Genomic DNA, 16,677 nt, shown 5'->3' with positions numbered 1-16,677 from the left:
CAAATTGTGTGCTGGTAATAACCTCGTGATTCCACATTTGTAATTGTGTTTACTTCAATCTAATATCATTTCGCCACTAATTTGGACCTCGTCTTTTCCACCGTTATTCCTCTATTGCAGGAGTTATTACCAGGGGGATTGAGCGTGGCAATATCTTATTGTATTGGCAGTTTGAATGCCCTTGATACTTCAAGTGATACTTCAAGAATATGTGATATTCCATTGAATGGATGTGACTTTCTCTTTATGCTTAATTATGTTGAATAGAAGACTTTTATCACTTTAGTATAATTTTGTGTATACATGCTTGGCAATATATTAGTTTGTTATTTTTCAAAGAATTTGACAAAGTTTATTGATATATTAAGTTCAAACAACAACTAAGGAATCCCCACACCCCTTTATGCCCAGAATTTGGCAAAGTTTATTAGTATAATTGTATATACTTAGTGTGATTGCAGGGATACTCTATTGGTTGCCTTCGCCTTCGATATGCCAATCACTAGAAGAGGTAGAGGTCGATCACAGGGAGTGAGGGGTGGCCGAGGCCGAGGTAGATCTCAAAGAAACCATTCAGTTCAGGATACAGAACCCATTCCTCCCCTCACTGCCCAAGCTGATGCATTCTCAAGCTCAGATGACTCAACTGAGCCACCTGATTGCGTCCCGAGCACAGAACCCAATGACATGCCAGCAATTGATTCACAGAGTGCAAACCCGGATGGTATATCTCTATTTTTCTGAGGTGTTGTTTTACATAGTATGTTAGTGGTTGCTTAATATGATTGTTACATGAGATATATGATGCTAACATGTCAATTGACAACATTAGTACCACCAAGCCAGAAGCGTGGCCGAGGAGCAGCAAAAAACACAGAGTTTGAGAAGTTACGAAAGCATGGAAAGATACCCTTGAGAATTAAGGATGGTGAGACTGCACCTTGTTGTGAAAATGCTACTCATTTTACTACAAGGGTTACATGGTTGGTCAAGCACCATATGGACTTGAGTCATGCTAGCTGGCATGCCGTTCCAGCTAATGAGAAGGAAGAATTGGTAACACACGTTCAGGTTAGCTTGATTTGGAATTTCATACATTTTCAAATAGAGTATTTGAAATCCCAACGTAATTAATATAAAGTTCAAGCACTAATTATAATTAATACGTTTGTTGTTTACCCCTAGGCTGACTTCATACTCGATTGGACCAAGAAGAATCACCGTGATACGGTTACGAAGACACTTCGGAAGCGGTTTAATCATATTCGTTATGATTTACATAGAACGTACAAGAAATATGAGAGTAATGAACAAGCACTCGCGAATGTGCCACCATTGGTGACACCAACCATCTGGGTGAAGTTATGCGCTCGATATGCAAGCGAGGAGTATAAGGTATGTTGGAAGTATTCACATTGAATTAACGTTGCTTTGTAGAAGATATTTTTTATGCACTGTTTCATACATGTTAAGCTTGACACGTGTGATTGCTTTCATGTATATCATGTCTCGTGTGAGTGCAGCGAATGTCTGAACGGAATAAAGGAAATAGAGAGAAGCAAGAAAACAATCACACGGCTGGACGAAGGTCCTTTGTACGCCTAATGGAGATGAGGGTAAGTACAAGACCAGCTCGATATGCAAGATGCACATCAATGAGACCTTAAGATGATATAGTTTAAGTGTCACTTCATTTAATTTGCTTGTATTGGCAGTCTGGGAATGAGGAGAATTTGGTCGATTTTTTTAAAGAAGTGAGGTGGTCAAAGAAAAAGAACAAATTTGTGACTCCCATTGCTGAAGAGAAATATGTGAGTGTTAAAGTAAAAGCCTAAATTAATATGGGTTCAATTGCCAAATTATTATATGGTGTTGTCTAAGTACATATTCCTTACTAACATATGTGATTTTTCCAATGGTTAATAGTTGGAGATGGCTGCAAAGATGTCAGAGCTGGAGCCGGAAAAGAGGACTAATGAGGCTGCAGCAATAATCTTTAAGGAAGTTTTGGGCCAAAGATCAGGGTATGTAAGGGGGCTTAGCGAGATGGTTATTCCAGAGTCATCTAGAGAAGCAGTTGATGCCCAAATAGCAGAATTAACTGAACGTGCAGAAAGGTTTGAGAAAGCAGCTTCAGATTATAAGGGCCAGCTTGATGACTTACGAGCGAATGTCATGATGCTAATGGAGAGACAAGTTGAATACGATAAGTTCATGGAGAGATATGAGTCGGAGCGGCAGACGCAGGGAGAGTCTCATAGAGAGACTCAGGGACCTGCATAGTTAATATTTGGCCATGAACAATTTTTTGTGAATTTTGATAAGAAGATGAAGGTGAAAGTAATATACTTTTCACAAAATGCCTCCTACTTAGTTAATATTTTGTTTAGGGTCTACTGGTGTGGGGTAGGTAGTGTAAGGTTAGGTTTTGTGGATATTTTGTAGCTTATGCCATTGTACGTTTCTCTAGCCACCAACTACTCACATGGAAGTTATTGGTCATTGGATGTCAAACTGCTACAACAAGGTAAGTAATGTCCTACACCCATAGTCTTTTATATTATCTAAAGGGAATTACTTAACAGTTTTCACTTGCATTTTATTTGCATGTTATGATTGAAATCGATTGAATAGTGCAAGAAAGAAAATCATCCCTCTTTGGTGCTACTGCAGTTTTGATTTCTCCTAAACCATCTGGAAACCTATGAAGTATATATGTCACCTATTTCGTATCTCATGCTTTTTTTGTATCACTTTGTATCTTTCTATTAAAATTTCCTTGTTAAGAGCTTAAAATTTCTGGCTACATACTATTATAGACTGACTATTTGGTTTAATCAATGAAGCGTCGGACGATGGTTTACAGATTCGATGACATCCAAGAAAATTCAGATGAAGATGATCGACAACACCACAACACGGCAAGTGACTTTCTCTAAGAGGAGGAAGTGCATATTTAAAAAGGAACTGGAGCTCTCAACTCTTTGCAAGGCTGAAATAGCGCTCATTGTCTTCAGGGCTACCGGCAAGCTCTTTGATTATGCCAGCCCAAGGTTTCTCTCCCTCCCTCACTCCTCTTTACTTATAGAGGAACATATATCGGGATTATTAGAGTAAAGTAAGTACGTAGCTGTCTACTTGTTTATGAAGATTGACTTGTTCGTGCATTCACTAATTGGGTGAAAGAGAGATAGATGCTTAATTGAAAAGATTTATTTTTCTCTTGTTTTGTTGGTAAAGTTTCTTGAACTGATGGATGCTGTAGGTGAGTCCAGATTGCTTTGCATACAGACTTTTTGGTGATAAAGAAAGATGTAAATCTGGATTGGATTAGATATAGTTTTACTTATATGTGTGGGTGTTAGTTCTGAACAAAAACAAGCTAACCACTGCAATTTGAATGAGTTTTTAAGAATTTATTAAACCCTAATAGAAGAATATAGCTGATTAATAACCAGTCACCATCCAAATTTTTCTTGACAGTGGAATCGATTCAAACCCAAGCTGGCCTCCATTAAACTTTTCCATTTTAGTCATGCGATGATTAAATAATTTAAGTTGCATTTTCAGGTTAGAAAATAAATAACTTATTCCCAGCTGTCTTCATTGTATATATGGGTTAATTCAAGTGAAAACTTGAACAGATTGTCTTTTGATTATAATTAATGTTGATATTAAATGTGGAAAAATGATACTTGTAATCTTGAGTAGCTCAATTAGGTGTTTAAGTTTTTCTTTAATGATCTTACCGAAATTGAGGTATTGGTATTGTTGGAAATGACCATCTCATAAATCATAAAACAATTTCTATAAGATTAGATGTTTTCGTGACTATGGTGTTTGTCATTGATATTAATCATTTCTTAATATCAATGACATTACTTGTAGAAATAGAAAGATCAAAACTCCTAGTGTTATATGGAGAATTTCCTGTAGTGAGAAATTTGTTGCTGTGATTGTTAAAAAAAAACTCCCGTGATAAAGGCATGCATGAAATGCAATTGGTATTGTTTTGGGATGATAGGTATAGGTGGATGTTGCTGTTTCATGCTTGGGATATTTAGTGAAAGCCTCAAACTGTTCTACTGGGTAATGTTTTAGACACTTGTTGTGATTTTTTGTTTTTTTGCAAGGTCATCTATCAATTATTGCTTTGGGTTTTTATTCCTGTGTCCTAGAAATACATTATACTGCTATCTTTTTGGGTTCCATATGTTAAATGTCTAGAGGGTGAGAGCAAATGGGCTCATTAGTGGGATTACAACCAAAAACAATTATACCATATGCAGAACAAGTGAAACAAATATATATACTTGGACTTTGAAAATATTAAAGATGATTGATTGTCATCTTTCACATGTGCATATTTTATTTAAATATTTTCAAAAGTGATTGATGCTTTTTTTAGACTTATACAAAAGGTAGATGATTTTGTTTGAAAAATTTGAAAAGTAAAGTGTGCTCATTTTGTCATATGCAAAAAGTAAAAGATTAGATTTGAATTTTTTAAAAAGGAAAATGTGCTCATTTTGTCATATGCCAAAAGTAAAAGATTAGGTTTGATTTTTTTGAAAAAGTGAATAATGTTGTCTTTGACAATTGAAAAAGAAGAACCTTTTATTTGAATTTTTTGAAAAAGTGAATGATGTTGTCTTTGACATGTGAATCTTTTTAAATTTGAATATGAAGTCTCATATGCCTATAAATAGATCATTTGAGAGCTTCACATTTACAACACCAAGAGCATACAACATTCATTCAAAACTTTCATTCTCTCTTCTCTAAACATTGAGCATGAATCCTTGTTCATTTTGAGAGATATAGTTTGTGCTGTATTGTTCTTATTTCACTCATTGAGGAGTGTTTTCTGATAACCTACCCACTATCAGCTTTTGTATCAGAAAAATGGTGTGTATAACCCTTGTGCGTGTAGAAAGTATTCTACACGGGGAATAGTTAAATCACCACGTGTAAGGTGATTGCAAGTGTAGAGGGTGTTCTACACGTATCATTTGTAGCGGTGTTGTTCAAAGGTGTAATAGGTTTCTATCTCCACCTGAAGGAGGTTGAATAGTGAATTTGGGAATCCTCAAGGGGTAGCTTGAGGCGAGGACGTAGGCAGTGGGGCCGAACCTCATTAACATACTGAGTTTGCTTCTCTCTTACCCTTACTCTTTATATTTATTGTTATTTCATATTTTGTTTATATTTTATATTATATATTTGATTTATAATTGTTATTTTTTTAATACAACTCAATTCACCCCCCTCTTGTGTTAGTCATCTGGGCAACAACGTTGTCGAGAACGATTTTATTTATATCCATAATTTCTCCAATATTCATGAAATGTATAGAGATCTCGTTATTTTCAAGTACCTGTCCCTCTTCAAGCGAAGACATTTTCATGAAAAATCTCTTCAAGAGGCACTCTTCAGGAGATTTATACTCCTCAAGAGTTTATATAGGAGAATTTTATACAGAAAATTTGGATGGAATTTATTGATTGTTTTGTGGGTATGGCCTCTTCAGAAGCACCAATTATTTGTGTCTTTCTGTTTTGAGATGCTCTATCTTTTGTATCAATAAGTCTCACATGCCTTTAGACATGTCTTATGTTCTTTAGACTGCTAAATTTCTTAATTGTCCTTCGGGGACTTCAATCCTTACTGGAATTTTAGCAGTTAGAATATGAGATATTTTTATCTTATTGCATCCAAAATTTAATTATCATTTGAACTTCCAGTTCACTTATAATAATCAAGATAACGTCGAATTATTTCATCTTATTTGCTTCTAGTAAATTTTTCTTTTCACTTATGGTGGTATTTATAGTAAAAGAATCTTCTAGTTCTTTTATGGACGTCCATATAAAAATCATTCGACTTATCGTAATTAATTTTGGATGATCAAGATAATTATGAAAATATACAAATATTTTAAATCATATCACTTTGATGCATCATAATATTTAATTCAATAATTGTATAATATCATTTCAAAGAGAAAACTAATAGTTTTTCCAATACGAGCTTCTGGCCCGAAATCATATCACGTCTAATCTCTTGGTTTCTTTGAATTAAAATGCATCATTCTTTTCACTTCAGGAAATAAAATGATATAAATTTAATATCATTCACTTCAGGGAATGATGTAGAACTATTAGAACGTGACTAATGATTTCTTATCAAAAACTCATTATTTTATTCAACCACTAGAAAACTAGATATAAATTTAGAATATATAGTGAACTCTTACACTTGATATTGCTAAGGAGCATACTCGATATTGTTATTTCAGGGGTACATTCGAGACATTTATTTAAACATATATTTTTTAATAACTTTTCTCTACACAATTTTAATTATGCAACTTCAGATGCATTAATTATAATGAGCTTTTGATACATGATCCTTCAGGGATGTTCAATTTCTATTTCAATATAAAATTTGACATCAATAATTCATAACAAGTATAAAAATAAATATAATTTGTATATAAATTATGAGAATAAAAATTTACTACAGATATAACTAAAATATAAATTATCTAAAGTTTAATTCAGTACAAATATATTTTGAAATATAATCATTAATACTCACCTCAAAAATTATAAATAATATATTAAAAAATTTACTTGAGATAAAAGATTTTTAGCTTTAAAATCATCAAAAATTTGAAATAGAAGATCACTTAATCTTATCGTAATATTTTTTACATTTTTTTAAGTAGTGTTATTTAAACGTGAGAAATATATACTGTTTTAATAGGCATTCAACGCTTATCTTTTCTTTTATACCCTCCACTTTTTCAAAATGTAAAAATATAAAATAAAAAAATATAATAATATAAGAAGAGAAGTTATGATGGGCTACTTCTTCCAACAACCCATTTTTGACTTTTATGCCAAGTTACTTTTCTGCCAAAGAATCACAAAAATCAACATTTGCGGCATGTCTCAACCTCCCACTTGGTTAGCACGTGGGTCTCATGTCAGATTTTGTAGAATCGCCATTCCTCATGTTACAAAGATAACTAAAAAGCATCATTGTATAAGTTACATCAATTTTTTTTTTTTTTTATCAAATTTCTCCATTCTCTTCTTGCTCGGATTTGCTGACCACCTCTGGCCAGGTACGGCGACTACACCACCACGAGTAGATCAGGCCGTTCTTGTCCTGGTCATAGATCCGGAAATCGTCTGAGAGTTCGGTCTCGTGTGCTCCAGCTGATGCAAGGCCTGTGTCCATTTGATAAAACTAAAAACCCAAAATCACACCAGCAAAGAAATACTGCTTTTTGCAGAGCCACACAAAATCAAATCATTCCTATGCTTCAAAGCGGTACCCAAAACTTTAAACTGGAGCTCAAATTCTGTCAATCTTTTATAGAATCCAGCGTCAATCTCCAACCATTTCGGCAAACTACATACTTGATTTTTCTATACCCAAAAACCATTCACGTCTTCAAAAGAAAACCCAGAGGCCAGAACCTCAACATTCAAGCTCAAAACAACCGAGAGTCCGTGACTTGTTCCACGTGAAGAAGCATAGAACACAGATCCACCAAAGCCTCTCTCAAACTACCATCCAACTTTTAATCACTCCACAAGCTACTGAATTTAACAATTACCCCAATTCCCACACGACGGCAACTCTCTTCCTACTGTTAGGCCCTGTTCTCGGAGCTGAACGTGTTTGTGGTGGCCCTGAGGTCCACGAAGGAGAACTCGGAGAAGGATAGGACTTCTATCTACAACACACTACCGAGTACCAGGACTGGGACTGGGACTGCGGGGGAGATATGTGTGCCATGACCGAAGCCCCGCTGTCTCCGAATATTGGGAACTATTTTCCGGTTTCGTCGAAAATTTCGCCCCTAGCTTCAGATCTACCGATGGCCTCCAGGATCTGGAAAGTGGGTGCCTTGATTCGTGAAGCAAAGCAGCAGATCTTCCGTGGCCGGGACTCGACGAGCTGGAGGCCGCCAAAACCTTGATCAGAACTTTGGAGAAGGACAACCAAGCGAGACTTGATGCCATGATTCTCACGAGAAACCAGTCCTCCAGCGGTATCTCGACTGGATTTTGGCCGGGCATGGAGAACCTAGTCCAACTAGATCTCTCGGCGAAGAGTGATTGAAGTAATTGTGAGGCAACTGCAGAATCTCTGCGGTCTGTGATGACTACTGCAGACGTATCGTCCGGTCAAACACCATAGCACCGGTGCTTATATGGCGACAATATGACGCCATAAATTGTTGCGATTTGAGATGGATAAACTGGCGGTAATTGGTTCGATCCACGCTCATCGTTGGTCAACATGATACTGATTCTACTCGAGAATCAGCTCCCCTTTTCCTCGACGGATTTCGGATTGGTGCTCATAGATCTTGAATCGATCACCATGGATAGCATCAGATCTGCGCCTGTGATTTGTACACAGAGCTGCGGATACAAAGACGAGAGCTTTGTACACAGATTTGTCCACAAGAAAATTGCAGGGTAAATCTCAGATCGGTTCTCATGGATTGCGACGAGAATCGTGCAGATAACATGTTATAAATTTTTTTTCTTTTTTTTTTTTTTTGAATAAATGTTATAAATTTTTTGAAAAGAGAAAAGTGAGAAACTAAGTGAGAGATTCTTGTTATTGACTGTATTCTAAACTTAGAAACATCCACACACACATATATATATATATATATACTAGATGAGAGTAACGTGCAAAGCACGTTTGTCTAATTTTATAAAATGATTATTTGTAAAAAATAATATATATTTTATAAAAATTATTGATGTCACTTAATAATTTAAGGCATATTGGAGAAAATAAAAAAATTAGTTCAAAGTATCATATAATCCAATATATGTTTATAACATCTATAATTTTAGCAAAGATGTATACAAAAAATTTAATAAAAGTCTAACGCAAACGGTAGTTCAAAATATGTGTCGTTTGATGTTTGTATTATAATTCATCAATTTATGTCATCCTGTAGACAATCAATAGAGACAACATTGAAATTCTTATTTTGCTGTTGGTTGAGTCGATCAGGGACAACATAAAGTTAAAACATAATCTTTTTATAAAATTTGTGGTATAATATTTTCTATATATAGCATATATATAAATCATAAAATATATTTTGAAATTGTTGGCCGAATTTACTCTTTCTTGATTAGCTCAAGGATCACGGTCTTTGTCACGTGCCTATCATAGCAAACCCACGTATGGAATATGACTTAGCGGAAGCTACGTCCTACTACCATGGGAAAAAAAACACTTTGATTAAACACACTTGTATTATATATTATATGAGATTTTTAAATTTGGAATACTCAATAATCTGAGTTAATGAAACGTATAATACACGTATATTATACTTAGGGATTCACGTTTTATGCACCTAATACACGTGTATATGTTAAGGAGAAAGAGAAAAATATAATAACTAATCTTTAATTACTTATTATTATATAAACTATTAAGTATTATAATTATTGAGATTAATAAATCATATAACAACATTGAATGTTATCTTTCTTAACATTTATGTCTTCATTTTATGTGCTAAACCATTAAAACAAACGGTGTTAACTTTAACGGAAAAATAAGAAAAACCGTTAAAACAAGATTTTCCGTTTCATACACACTTTTTATATATAGAAGATATATGTATATATAAGGGTATAAAATTCTTAATTAACGATTACGATTTAGTCAATTATAACGATTAAATGTGATCAATGATTTACAACACCTCTCAATTATTCCCTTAATTGTTCAATTAAGAAGCAGACGTTGGAATTGGTTTGAAATTTTTAGAGCCTTTTACGCTCATAACAATATATAATATCCATTTAATCAAACAAAATAGGTGTTTGGAAATCTATGAGAGAATTATGCGGTTTTCTCCTCGTCATTAAGCTAAATTCAACTTAGGAAGCTTGAAGGAAAATACCTAATTACTTGTCTGCTAGCTCTTGGCCATCGGCGCATATTATATATAAAAAATTTATTTATCATTTTATTTTTTATTATATTCTTTTATTTTATGATGTAGTATTAGATGATAAATTAATAAAATATAATAAATAATTTCAAATATGACATTAAATAATATTGTTGTGGTATTAGATGAATAGCATTACTCTAAAGTGCAAGAGATCATCATGAATCCTTGGTAGTTTGGTCTGTTTCGTTATTGTTGAAAGCTTTTGTGATAGCCAACTAATTTGCTTAGAAAGCTATATTAATTGATGTAACTATTAATGTAATAAAATACCCTTTACACTGGAATCTAAGAAAATAAAAAAAACGATGAAATATGTTTATGGTATATTGGTACTGCAGTCTTCCACCCATTAGTTAATTTTATGTGTGTTTTTTTTTAATATATATTTTTATAACATTTTTATTTTTATTTTAGATATAATATTATTAAAAAATACTTACTTAATTAAAAAAAAAAAAAAAAAAAAAAAAAAAAAAAAACTCGGCAATAGCCTCCGCGGGCTCCCACCATTTTCCTTTTAGTAAAGGAGATGCAGGGGTAGATCATAGCTGAGCAGTGGCTGTCTCGCACGTCAAAAGCGAAAGAAGAAATTTTGCACTCTGTCTCGTTCCTCGTGCGCCCCTTCATACCGCTGCTTTTCTAACCTGTGTGCGTGAGTTTTTCTTTTCTTTTGCTTTCCGCGTGTGGGTCCATATGTTTTGTGCAATCTTTCTTTTTTCAACCATATTTGACTTATCTGATGATTGAAAGTTTTATTATAATATATTATTATTATTCAAAACAGCCACATGCGTGTTTTTTAAAAAGAAAAAAGAAAAGAGAATAACTTTTAATATGTAGATCTTATAAGTGTAGAACAACGAAAACCAATAGAGAAGTGTTATGTAGGATATACATGCTTTGAGCAGTGGAATGAGCTGTAAAGGAACTTCACAGATTAAAGGTGGGAATATTAGAAAAACCACCACACATTTGAGTGGTGAGAGTTTTGCATGCATGTATATATTCAATTTATAGATTATATACCGTAATTACAATAAAGATTGATTACAAAATAAATGGAAAGAATGAGCTAAATAAGCTCCTATAATTGAGGGTAAATGGCTATATATGGAAGGCCGTAGATTAGGGCAAAAGATCCTCAACACCCCCCCGCAAGCTAAACGTCGGATTGGAACAGACGTGTAGCTTGGATCTGAAAAATTGAAAGAGATGCCTAGATACACTTTTGGTGAAATATCAGCAATTTGCAAGTGTGAGCGTACATATTGTGTCCAAAGTTTGCCAGCAACAACAAATTCGCGAAGAAAGTATTAGTCCAGTTCAACATGCTTGGCCTGCTTATAAGAAACAAGATTGGAGCTCAAAAAAATGGCACTTTTGTTGTTGGCATAATAGAAGAGGCTGCTATGGAAGAGAACTTTGAGATCACGAAGGAGATACGTGAGCCAAAGAAGTTCTACAATAGTGAGAACAAGGGCACGGTACTCAAACTTACAGTTGGAGTGAGAAACTGTAGGTTGCTTCTTGGCACTCCAGGAAACCAAATCGTCACCAAGGTAAATGAAATAACCAGAGGTAGAGCGACGTGTGTCAGGACATCCTGCCCAGTCAGCATCAGAATAAGCAACTAAAGTACCAGGAGTAGCAGATGGATGAAAAGAGAGGCCAAAATGCAGTGTACCCTTGACATAGCGAAGAATGCACTTGACAGCAAGAAAGTGGTCTTCAATCGGAGAGTGTAGAAACTGACTGACAGAGTTGACAGCATGAGCAATATCAGGACGCGTGATGGTCAAATACTGAAGAACACCAACAAGAGAGCGGTAAAGAGTGAGATCTGAAAACAGAGGACCATCAGAAGACAGATGTTGGGAAACAATCATCGGAGTGTGAACAGGCTTCTTGTCAAGTAATTGAGCACGAGTGAGGATATCACGTGCATATTTTAGCTGACTGAGAAAAAGACCATCAGTAGTTGGTGTAGCTTCAAGACCGAGGAAGTAACTAAGAGAACCCAAATACTTAGTAGCAAATTCAGAGTGAAACTTACGAGTGAAGCTGTCAAGAAGAGAGGAGTTGTTGCCTGTAATAATAATGTCATTAACATAAAGAAGCAAATAAATAATGTCAGATTGCCTGTGAAAGACAAAGAGCGATGTGTCAGCACAACTACAATAAAAACCAAGGTGAATGAGAAAAGAGTTGAATCGTTGAAATCAGGCACGGGGTACTTGTTTGAGGCCATAAAGATCCTTCTTCAACTGACAAACATGATTAGGAAAGCGAGGATCGATGTACCCAGGAGGCTGTTCCATATGGAGTTGTTCAGTAAGATGATCATTGAGAAAGGCATTTTTGACATCAAGTTGGCGAAGAGGCCATCGATTAGTCACAGCAAGAGGGAGGACAACACAGACAGTGGTAGCCTTGATGACTGGGCTAAAAGTATCCGTGTAGTCAAGACCAGGTACCTATGTATATCCCTTGGCAACGAGGCGGGCTTTGAGGTGTTCGATAAATCCATCGAGAAAATATTTGGTCCGAAATACCTATCTGGAGCCCACAATGTTGGTATTGGCAGGGCGAGGGACCAAAATCTAGGTACGATTATTTTGTAGAGCTTGCACTTCTTCATCCATGGTGGTGAGCCAAGCAGGATTCTTGGCAGTAGATTTGAACCCTTTAGGCTCGGTGGAGGCCAGAAGAGCAGAGAGAAAACCAAAGGATCCCAAGAAGGCAAGATTCGCCAGATGGCAAGGTTTAAAAATACCAGCCTTGGCTGGTGTGAGCATAGGATGAGAACCCATTGGAATGGCAGCAATAGGAGTAGCAGAGGGCAGCTCAGTGGTCTCAATAGAAGGTGAACCAGAATCTGAGGACTGCAGAGATGGACCTGCAAGAGAATTATCGACCTGCAAAGACTCATCCACGGGATCAGTACAAAGAACACACGGACGGGATCTAGATTGAGCAATGTGCCGGGAATGGGGCGCAGGGGAAGAGGGGGTATGGCGGTGGGAGGAAGACTTGGTTCCAAAAAATTTGAAAATTGGAGCGAGGATAATGGTTATATATGGAAGGCCGTAGATTAGGGCAAAGGATCCTCAACAAAAGGGTCTGAGTTTGAGACCCACCCCCCTCTCTCTTCGAAGCAAACCCTAACCTTTCCCTCTCCTTCACGATCAATAAAATTAGGAAAAAATCAGTAATCAAAATAAAGAATCATTGCAGCCCCTATTGTACAATTTATTGGCCGTAGTTTTTTTTTTTCCTTTCATTTTTCTTTTTATGTTTTTTAAAAATTTGCCAAAAAGTTGTTTTTACTTTTATTTTTTGTGATCATATATCTCAAAAAATCAAGAGTTTTGACTTTCATTGATGATTTGCTGGCTTGAGTTCTATTCATCGGTGCTTGAAAGCTAGAAACTCTACAATGTAGTGGGATATGGAACTATTCGAAGCTCGCAAGTTCAATTTTTTCCCTTTTGGGTCTTCTTCAACTTAAGCATTTAGAAGTGATTTGCTACCTTTTGGAATGTACTTTTGGTTTAAGATGCTAAGGGGACCTGATTTAAGTGGTTTTGATGAGTTTTGGCTCAGACCCATGGAGAACTTATCCTGATTTAAGCACATGTCCACCAATGGGAAATCTGGGAGAAGGCTTCCCACTCGAAGAATACCAGCGGACAGTATTGTGGTCCAAGTACTTGGTGTCGTCGGGGGCTGAGATAAAAGGGGAGGGAGAGGAGAAAGGGAGTGCAGATATGTCGCATTTATTCAAGGAGGAGAGGGAAGGAGAGAGGGAGGTTAGGGTAGAGAGAGAGAAGGGGGGAGTTGGGTCTCGAACTCAGACCCCTTCAATATCTAAAGTTCCACTGCAGCGCACCGCATTTCCTAGAACTTGTATAAACTATGTGGCATTATTTCATTGGTCTCTGTTGTTCAATACTTATAGGATGTACCAATTAGAAGCGTTTCTGAAAAGAAAACTCTCCCTTGAGTCCAAAAGCTTAAAGGGACAATCTTTTCATTATTAAACACTAATATAAAAAGGTTGTGTAGTCTATTGGCACGCTGCACACTAATATTAGACACTATACATCGCCGGCCGGCGTGCCACGCATGATATCCTGAGAATGGGAAGTCTACTTTGCAACACTTCCGATGCCGTCCTCGTCCAGATTCTCCGCCAATGTTACGTATTTGATAGGTCCCAAACTCACGTAATTTGTAAATAAATAGATGGGTTTCTCTTCGAGTGAGAAAGTACCACAAAGTTCTGGAAAACAATTGATTACTTCCCTTTATTGATAACTTTCGACTACTTTGAATAAAGCCAAGCCATGTACAAGGAAACTGAAATAAAAGGAAAGCTGGAAACAGAACAATACCAATACGTAAACACAAAGAATGACTAACAAAAATAAAAGTAGCATAACTAATGACGAAAAACTAGCAACCGCAATGCCAATGACCTAGTCTTGCAAGTGACCCAGTCTTCCCAGTTTATTATCTCATTCTTCTCTGCTTGCACGTCACCTGTGACTTTTTTCACGTACGTCCCACGTACAATTCAGCATGCATGTCTCATGTAACTATCTTTCCACGTCCAACTTCATCCCAAGTATTTGGGATTTAGCCTAAGGGCCCTTGCTGACCGTCGTGGCTTATCAGTATTGCCCCGAATCCTCTCTCGACCCCATGATCAAATTTCCTCCATTTTCCACAGAATTAAATGCCACCAACCGGCTCCGTCGCCTTCTCTGAAGCTTTCGATACTCAACGCAGACGCAAACCATGTGTAGCACTCCTCGCAGAGCATAGCCCACTATCTAGAGCCTGAGAGGCATGCCTAACAACTCGTTCTGGCTGAGGACCATGACTGTTGCAGCAACTACCACAAAGGCGAAGTTCCATATGATGTCAAGGACCACCACGGGTTTCGAGTACACCCAGTCGCTTTGCCTCTCCTCCAACTACTCCGCCTCGGTCTCACCCGCCAGCATCGACGGCTCGCGCATCATCCTAGGAATACATTCGAAAGCCTACCAAAACCAAAAAAAAAAAAAAAACCAGAGGGACAACCTATGAGAGAGACACACACAGAAATGGCGTGCTGAGAGAGAAACCCCAGGCAAAGATGTTGTCGATGAAGATTCCGAAAGTGGTTTCTGTCGAAGGTGAAGAACCCTAGGTGAAGAATCAGAAGTGTTTTCTGTCGAGCTAGCTGCCTCGGTTACTTAACATCCATTCTCCACCTAACATGATTAGAGAAGACAAATAGAAAACGGAATTTAAAAAAAAAAAACAAAAAACAAACTGGAAGAGAGAAAACGAAGACACAAAATTCAAAAGAAGAGAGAAGATGCATAGAATAGATCTATTACAACATGTAAATAAAAATAAAAAAATCAAAATCAAATTTGGCATCATCTTCAATAACATGCAAAGAAAATCTATATTTTCACAACATTTATATCCAGACTGCAGCAGCACCAAGAACGAAGAAGACTAGCTCCTGCTCCTTGAAGAAGAATTGTTGTCCGGTATTAAACACGTTAAACAGAAGATAGATGGAGTCTGAGTTGAGAGAGAGAAGAGGAAACAATTAATCTCAATTTATTTCATCATTATAATTTTTTTAAATTTTTACATAAAATATAATAATATTAATTTTTTAAATTTGTAAATAATAATAATATTAAAAAGTAATATATTAATAATATCTTATTTAATTTTTAATTTTTATCTAAAATTATTTGATCTCATCTTACTCTCAAACTGGGAAGAGAAAAGATCAAAAGTAGCATAACAGTTCTGGCCGGAATCGATCAGACTGGCCCCTGGCACAGGGAACCCGCCGAAACCAACAGAGAACTGGTCGGCCGGCAGTAGGATTTAAGTCAAACCGATGTCGGCCAGTTCAATTCACAGTTCAATCCATAGAAAAACTGCTGAACCGGCTAAAGTCAGCTGTCTTTATTTTTTTTCAAATATGTGTGAAAGAGTGAAACGACATCGTTTTGGGGACACAAGATACAAAAAAAAAAAAAAAAAAATTAATAACTGCAACGATGTCGTTTTGTCTCAAATGCGTTCTCTCGACTTCGTTGTCACTCACAACCTCGCAAGCAAGCCACAGCCACCATCTCCTCCTCTATCACCAACGCCTTTGATTCTTTTTGTCCATTTAAGGTTTTTTTTTTTGGTTGAGTTGTGTTGGGTGGCTGTGACGAGATAGTTGTTAATTTGTTGTTGTGATCTTGTTTTGCAAAGTGTGGATTGTGGATTTGACATAGTGCTTCGTTGATTGTTGGTTGATGAATTTAGAAAAATGAAACCGATTCTCAAACCATTGAACCAATCAATGCCAACCGATCAAACTTCGATCGGTTCTCTTTATCTCTGTCGATTGGTTTCAATCAAGAAGAAGAGATTTTTTATGTGTCAGTGGAGTTTTGGTTTGGCATCAAAATCAAAACATCCCAATTTCCCACCGCGGTTCAGCCGTGTAAGGTAGCATCCCTTTTTTTGTTTCTCTCTTTTGGTTTTAACGCGTAATTGGTTTCTCAGAAGATCATAATGGTCACGTAGATAGAATAATACGCAAGTTGCTCTTTGTAAATATGTCCTCACATGATAGACCTTGTTGTTTGGTT

This window comes from Carya illinoinensis, chromosome 14 (assembly GCF_018687715.1).
Source record: "Carya illinoinensis cultivar Pawnee chromosome 14, C.illinoinensisPawnee_v1, whole genome shotgun sequence".
Lineage (NCBI taxonomy): Eukaryota > Viridiplantae > Streptophyta > Magnoliopsida > Fagales > Juglandaceae > Carya > Carya illinoinensis.
This window is presented reverse-complemented; position numbering follows the sequence as displayed.